The 8,035-nt window shown below is 35.8% G+C and overlaps 1 protein-coding gene across 3 annotated transcripts in view; it reads left to right on the top strand.

Annotated features, from left to right (window-relative positions):
* The window catches only part of LOC106882176 (sodium/calcium exchanger 3), a 318,219-nt gene that overhangs the window by 193,758 nt on the left and 116,426 nt on the right, over positions 1–8,035 (top strand). The gene's annotated exons all lie outside the window — the stretch shown is intronic.

Raw genomic sequence — 8,035 nt, 5'->3', positions numbered from 1 at the left:
AGTGCCAATATGTTCCATTTGCTGGACGATATTGAATGAACTAAAAGTAAAAACATGTCACACTTTAAAAAAATGTTGCATAAAAAGCCACAGAAAATGAAGGCTATTAAGTAAATCAAAAAGCTAGATATTGTAGACAATTGACTGATATAACCTTTTATAGTCCATTATTCATCTACCCATTTTGTGTGTTTTCCCACCTCACACACGTTCATTCTTCTACTTGCTCACTTGCAACCCCCCCCCTCTCTCTCTCTCTCATAATTTAGATATGATAGGCATTCTATAGGAATACATTTTCCAATTTGTCCTTTTGTTGTAAGTCCTAAGAAAGTAGGATGTGATTTTCATGAGATTTGCTGCTGTTTCTAGCTGGACGAGTGACCATATAGAGGTTCACTTACTATTTCATACAGATGTGTGAATGACTGTATTACACTTAAAAATACACATTTGTGTGTGCATATCTATATATATATATATTGTGGGATCGTGGTTTCAATTCCCAGACCGGGTATTGTGTTGTGTTCTTGAGCAAAGCACTTCATTTTACATTGCTCTGCAATTATTTCCTTATGTGACATGTGGCACATGGTGCACCTGTACAGTTAATGTCAATTTGGTGGAGGGAGCGAGCTTATGTGCACACAGATATTTGATCACTATAAACAAATCATCTGTATGGTTGTTCGCCAAGAAATTGTCAAGCCTTCATACATTGTCTAACAACAGTAGAGTGCATAATAATAAAATAATATATTTGTGTATATGAATGGATGTGTATATGTGTGTATCTTTTGTCTTGATATCATGTGATAGCTGTAAATGAGTGTCAGCATCATACAAGCTATGTTCTTCATTTTAAAACTTCTCTGCAAATATGTATGGCTATGGGGTAATACTGGAAATAAGTGGTCGTTGGCAACAGGAAGGACATCTGGCTAAATGGAATTTGCCTTAAGGAACTTCTTCCAACCCAGGCAAGCATGGAAAATGGATTTTAAAATGACAGTAATGATTACATATATACGTGCATATGAACACACATATATGCCTTATGTATAGTGAAATACTCACATTTTCACACACATATATTTGTATAGATATTGTTGTGAAACATTTCCCTGAAGTTCATTTAAAAAATAAGATATTTACCAAAGATTACAGACTAAATAGTGTAGACAATCCATTCACTTTTGTCAGTCTATGATTGATTGAAATACCAATACAGATCTTCTCATGTTAGCACATAGTCCTCAATCACACGAAGTATGTAACAGCTATCAATTTATTGTGTGTAATATAAAACAAATACTTTACAAAGTAAAGACAGGACATTGTCATTAATTGTGTACATGCACACACACGAGTGTGTGCGTGCATACATATATGTACAGTTATTTTTAACACGTTCCTGCACATTGGATCATAAACGGCTTTTGCTGCAAGAGTTTGTTTCAAAGAATAAATTACACCCCATAGAACTTAGCTCCAGATGAGCATCAGCAGATTATCAGACATGATGTTGTGGCTTAATTTTACCTCCTCAGTGATGGACTGGTCATCATCAAATTGTGCTATTTGCTCTTCATATTCTAATGACAGTAGCATGTGATATAAGGGACCTTGGTTGCTGTGTCTTATATAAAGAGCAACTGTGTAAAGACTCTCTCCGTGAAGTGGATTGTCAGAAATGGGCACAGCATTGGACAAAATATTATTCAATATTTAGTTATTAGTCTCTTTTTACCTTTTTTGTTGTAAATTTAAATGCCATTGTTGTTGACTTTGCTCTTGATATTTTGAGGGATTGATAGAATAAAGTACCAGTCAAGTACTAGAGCAGTGGTTCCCAACCCTTTTATTTAAATAATTTTTCCCACAGACCCCTTTTAGTATGCTTATTCTTATGTATATATGTGTGTATATATATATATATATATATATATATTTATGGAGATGTACTTGCATAGCAAGCGACCTGATCTGAGATTGTGTGCTGGAACGAAAACAATTGCAGCATGGAAGGTGTTTATAAGCCATTTAAGAAACACACAAAAACTGTTAGGTTCACTTCAACATTTAAATTTAATTTGCCAAAATATTTTCGTCGCTTTGAGATCGTGACCTGTTCACTGACAAAATTCCATGCTGCATCAAGTTTCTTAAATTGCTTATAAACACCTTCCACACTGCAATTGTTATATATATATATATATATATATATATATATAATTTTTATATCTAGATATGAAATTTTGAATTTAGTTCACAGGCCCCTGGTACTGCCTTTGCAAACCACTAGGGGCCCGCAGAACCCAGGTTAGGAATCACTGTATTAGGGGATAGATTTTATAGATTATACATTTCCTCCAAAAGGTACAGATTTGTGCCAATGTTGGAAATTAATCTTGTGTATGTGTGGAAGTTACATGTGTAAGATAGTAGAAAGGGAGAAATTTTTAAGTGAAACATATTCTTTCACATTTTTATTTTTTCGCTCATTAGATGGCATCCATGCTGGAAGGGATTGCCTTCAAGGGTGGTTGAATTGATTACCTTTCCCCCTCTCTTGAACTCTGTTAGGTCTTTTGAGCCTGAACAAACTGGTGAAATAATAGATCATACACAATTTACCTATAAAAAATAATAGTTGTAATGCAAAGACAGAATATCCAGCTAACACACACACACATACATGTGCAGGGGCAGCTGTGTTATGAGAAGTTTGCTTCCCAACCACATGATTCTGTGTTCAATTCCACCGTGTGACACCTTGGGCAAATATTTTCTACTATAGCCCCAAGACCAACTAAAGCCTAGTGACCGCATTTGGTAGATAAAAACTGAAAGCTATCGTGTATATATTTAGACGCGTGTGTGTGTGTCCTTGTGTTTTGCTCTCACCCCACTACTGACAACCAGTGTTGGTTTGTATATGCCACCATAATTTAGTGGTTCACTGAAAAGAACTTGATAGAATAAATAACCAGACTTGAAAAATAAACACTGGGTTCAATTTGTTTGACTTAAAACCCTTCAAGGTGGTGTCCCAGCATGGCCACAGTCCAATGACTGAAACAAGTAAAAGATAAAAGATATATTAAAATGTCTTCCTCACAGTTTCTGTCTACCTGGTTTCATTCACAAGGTTTTGGTCAACTGGCAGTTATGGTAGATGACACTTTCCCAAAGTTTTTTCTTCTTGGTAAGCTCAAACATGGAATGACCTGACTGCAAATCAAACTTTCTAACATGACAACACTTGCACCCATTAGTAACGCCAAAATCATATTTGAATGTGCAAACTTTACCAACTCTCGTATTGTTGTTTGGAATCAGGTCAGCCTTGTTTGTTCATATCTATGATCAAAGACAGTTCAGCTATGGCTCTTATATTTTTTGTTCGTTTTTAAGCATAAATAGTTAATGTCTTCTGGTGTAGAATGTTTACTAGTATCAATGTGAACATCATGGGTTAGTTAATAATAAACTAGTCAAAACTTTTCAAGCCAATCAAGTTTTGATGGTGTAAATGCATTTTGTCTCTCTGTCTCTCTCTTTCTTGCTAACCTTTGTTACATTTCCAGGTCATTGTACATTGTGCTTTGCCAAGTGCCAACTGCTAGCTTTGTATTGCATATATGGTTCATACAACTTAAGAAGAAAAAGAAAATATTAACCAAAGACTAAGTATGTAAAATTGATATTTAAAAAAAAAAATGAAATTATCAAAAATATTACGACCTCCACAAGGAAATTGGTTGTGCCTGTTAAATTGGCAGGTGTATTGACTGAACAAGCTGTTGCCGTGCCAACACTGTAATATTTGTGATTATATTGATTCTTGCTCTAACAAGCAGCTATTTAACTATAATTGAAGTTCTTCCTTCGCATGCCTATTAGTTGGGGCAGGATTGTGTTTATTTAATTTTTGATGGTTCCATATTAAATCTACATATAGGAGAAATATCAAACCATCAATGAGATTGCTGAAATAAAATAAAGCAATCCTGCTAATATATACACAGGCAATATCCTACTATTAAGTCAGCTCTATACAGATCCTGTAATATCACCACCAATCAGCTCCTATATCATCTGTTTCCACCATCTTCTCCATCTCCATCACCTTCTTCCATTTCCACCAGCTTTTCCACTGTATTTGATTCTGCCATTTGTCAAAGATAGTATAACATGTTGCCATGGCTTTACTTTAACTTACAGCACCATAACAACAGGCTATATAGTGATTACAATTAGTTTAAATTCTATCGTACTAATCACTTTAAGTATATGTATTACTAATATTTCTGTATCAGAGTATCTGAAACAGATGACGATGATGATGCAGTATCTTTTTACAATCACTTTTTGCTTGAATTCTATTCTTTGCATTTATTCGAAACTGACATGTACTTTTGTACAATTGAGGTTATTTCTGTGTATGTGTGTATATGTATGAAAGTACATGGTCACGTGATTAGAGTGTTGCACTCACAATCTTGCAATCATAGTTTCAATACCCACACTAATGGTGCATTGTGTTTTTGTGCAAAACACTTTAAGTCATGTTGCTCCAATCCACTCAGCTGTAAATGGATAATCCTGTAACAGACTGGCATTCTGTTCAGGGGTAATGCTGGCCTACCCACCTGGCCAACTGGACGGCATTATTTGAAAGCTACAACAATGCAAGGAAGTGCATCATGACCAGTGTATAACAACATTTGATAGCCTGGTCAATATAGTGAGACTTATATCACATTCATGAGGTAGTGAGTTCAATTCCTAGACCAGGCTGTGTTGTGTTCTTGAGCAAGACACTTTATTTCACATTGTTCCTGTTCACTCAGCTGTAGAAATGAGTTGCAGCATCACCGGTGCCAAGCTGTATTGGCCGTTGCCATTCCCTTGAATAACATAGGTGGTATGGAGAGGGGAGGCTGGTATGCATGGGTGACTGCTGGTCTTCCATAAACAACCTTGCCAGGATTTGTAACTTGGAGGGGAACTTTCTATGTGCAATCCCATGGTCATTCGTGACCAAAGGAGGTCTTTACCCTTTTTATATATATGTTGTGTGTGTGTGTGTTGTTTTCGTTACTGTCTGTTATCACTGAAAATCTTAATTGTAACTTTCTCAATGTCTTAAAAGCTTATGTGATTGTGAGCTGATCATTTAGAATATCCTGTGGATATTCTGCCGAATTGAAAGTTCAAGCTGTAAAAGAAACCATTATTCCTCAGAAGCTATGAATGGTGGTGATGTTTCAACATGCAGATATTAGTTATACACCATTGTTCACGTTGAAAATCTTATATATTATGGAGGGTTATATTGATTTTGCATTTGCTACACTATTTTTAAACATAACTAACTTAGATACATAACATTTGATTTATAAAATCGTTCCACTTTATTCCATTCCAATGTTCAATATTATTCCCCTTCAGTAACCACAATGTACTAATGTTATATACACATACATGCATTTATATATACACATGCATGTACAGAGCTTTCCTGAATGTTTAAAATGGAACAGCTATCAGTGTGGTTATGCAAATTCCAGTGTTGGAGCTTCTGTTTCTCTATTAGAAACCAGCCCTCTCCTTTTTAAGAAGAATCCTAATTAATAGAATTTTAATAAATGTCAGACACATACACATACACATTGAGAAAGATAAGTAATAACTTGACTGATTCTTTAAGTTATGCTGACTTTTAGGATGTGAGGATAGCTATAAAGATGTGTAGTGGTTACAGTTGCCAGTGAAGAACAAGAAATTTTTCAGAAAGTGGAAGCAGGTCATAAGGTCTGTTTGGTCAACTGCTAGCCCCTTGTCTACTAGACTTACTGTACCTAAGTGTATGAAACATTTTAGTTGGGGAAATTGTGTTTGTATATGAGGGAGAGAAAAAAACATATGCATGTATGGTTGATCTGGCAAGTTGAGAAAAATGCTAATGTACCAAACCAAAAATCTTCCATTCTCTACTGAATTGATACCTCATTGTTCTAATGACAAATCTTGCTGAGATCAGTTTCTGTTTTTTTTGGTATTTAGTTGGGAGCTATGTAGGTCATCTTCGAGAACTGACTATCCATCCATACATTCTCTCTGCTCACTACTGCAAGAAGGGTCATGAGGATAAAGTCCTCAAGCCCTTCCTCTGTAGGGTCTTATGAGAAGCAACTATCATTAGACTTACCAGGTGGATTTCCCAACATGACCAACTGGGAGTATGGATATTATCCACCCATCTTGCTCTTGGTCTACTCTTAGGTCTCCTGGCAGTTGGCTCAGTTTGAAGAATACACTTTGCAATTCTTTCTTGTTACCCCTCAATGTGGAATATCAACCATACTAAATCAACTGAGTACCCTTTCCTTCAGCTGTTGAGAGCCTCTCAACTCCCTGAGTTCATTACGTAAATAACCATGAACATCATAGCAAATGATGCTAATGAATGTTTTGCACCATGTAGATTTTGGTTTTTCTTTCTTTTATCTCTTTTCCTCTCTGATGGTATCTATTTAAAAGGTGTCATCTATTCAGCTTTTTTTATTTACTTTTTTTGCATTTCGAAGTCTCTTATTATGTTTCCATTGTTATTAATTCTTGTGGCTGAAAAGTTATATTTTAGTGTTAAACAGAAACAAAATTAGTATTGTCTTTTGAAGGTTTCTTTAAAGTATTGAAACCATCCTTGTGGCTTGTTCTCATCAAAAAAACACGATATGATTTTATGTTTTTTTTTGCTTGTAGTTAGATAACATTGTTCATGTTTTTTGTTGCATGTTTAATGTTGGGTGAATTGATTTCTATAGGTGGCTTCTCTTCCACTGAAAGCCTCCCAACCATGGAAACATCATCATGGCAAACTGAGGCACGCAAGCATATGTTCTCTTGTGCAGCAAGACTTGAAGAAACGGTCAAATATCAAAAAATCTATCCTTTTAATTTCATGCCACTGGTTCCAAACATGGTTATGCTTGGTCAAGATTCTTGACTCTTCACACATGTAATATCCTCGTCATATTCAGTCAGTAAAAAATATCAGACCTAACAACATTTTACACTTCTTTTATATTTACAGAAATGTAGGAGAATAACTTATGAAGGGTGAAAGTTCATGGCCAAATGGTTAGGGTAATGCATTCATGATTGTATGGCGTAGTGCTGAAAGGTTCCTAGCTTTATGGGTATCACAGAAATCCTGGCTGGGAGCCCAACTTTCTGAGCCCTTTTACAGGCCTTAGTAAAACTGAAAGACTGCTGCAATAAGTGTGTGAATTTGAGAGGGGAATATATTGAATAAAATCATAATTAACTGATTCTTCTGTATTTTCTTTTACCCAAATCCAGGAACTTTTCAGCCCTCCCTTGTAAGATCATAGTTTTGATTCTTGAAATTGGTAGTATGTTGTGTGTACTGGAGCAATGTAAAATGAGGTAAATGAGTTTCAACAACAGCTTGGAAGTTAACCCTGTGATGAACTGACATCCTCTTCAGTAGGGGAGTGTTGTTATCTCAATCACTTACTTACCATGGAAACCAACTTAAGCTCCAGCCTTATGAGTCCTTGACATCATGAAAGACCTGAGAAGAATTACTTGAAGAGAATTTAACTAATGTTAATGTTATTGCTAGTAAAGTGACATGTGAATCGAAAATCTCCTAGTCTTTAGTGACAGTTGTTTTACACACACACGCGCGTGCACACGCACACACACACACACACACACCATCATCATCATTTAATGTCCATTTTCCATGCTGGCGTGAGGTGGATGCCTTGACGGGCCACACCAGGTTCCATAGTCTGTTTTGGCTTGATTTCTACAGCTGGATACCCTTCTTAATGCCTACCAATTTACAGTGTAGTGGGTGGTGCTTTTTATGTAGCACCATCAGTTCTGTTGCAGTAGGTGGGTCTTCCTGAGTACAGCAATGCACCACATATCTCAGTCTTTCATCATCTCCTTCATACATTCATATATATATATATATATATATATATATATA

This window comes from Octopus bimaculoides, chromosome 6 (genome assembly GCF_001194135.2).
Source record: "Octopus bimaculoides isolate UCB-OBI-ISO-001 chromosome 6, ASM119413v2, whole genome shotgun sequence".
Classification (NCBI taxonomy): domain Eukaryota; kingdom Metazoa; phylum Mollusca; class Cephalopoda; order Octopoda; family Octopodidae; genus Octopus; species Octopus bimaculoides.
The sequence above is the reverse complement of the archived record's forward strand: the minus strand, read 5'-3'. Positions and strand labels throughout refer to the sequence as shown.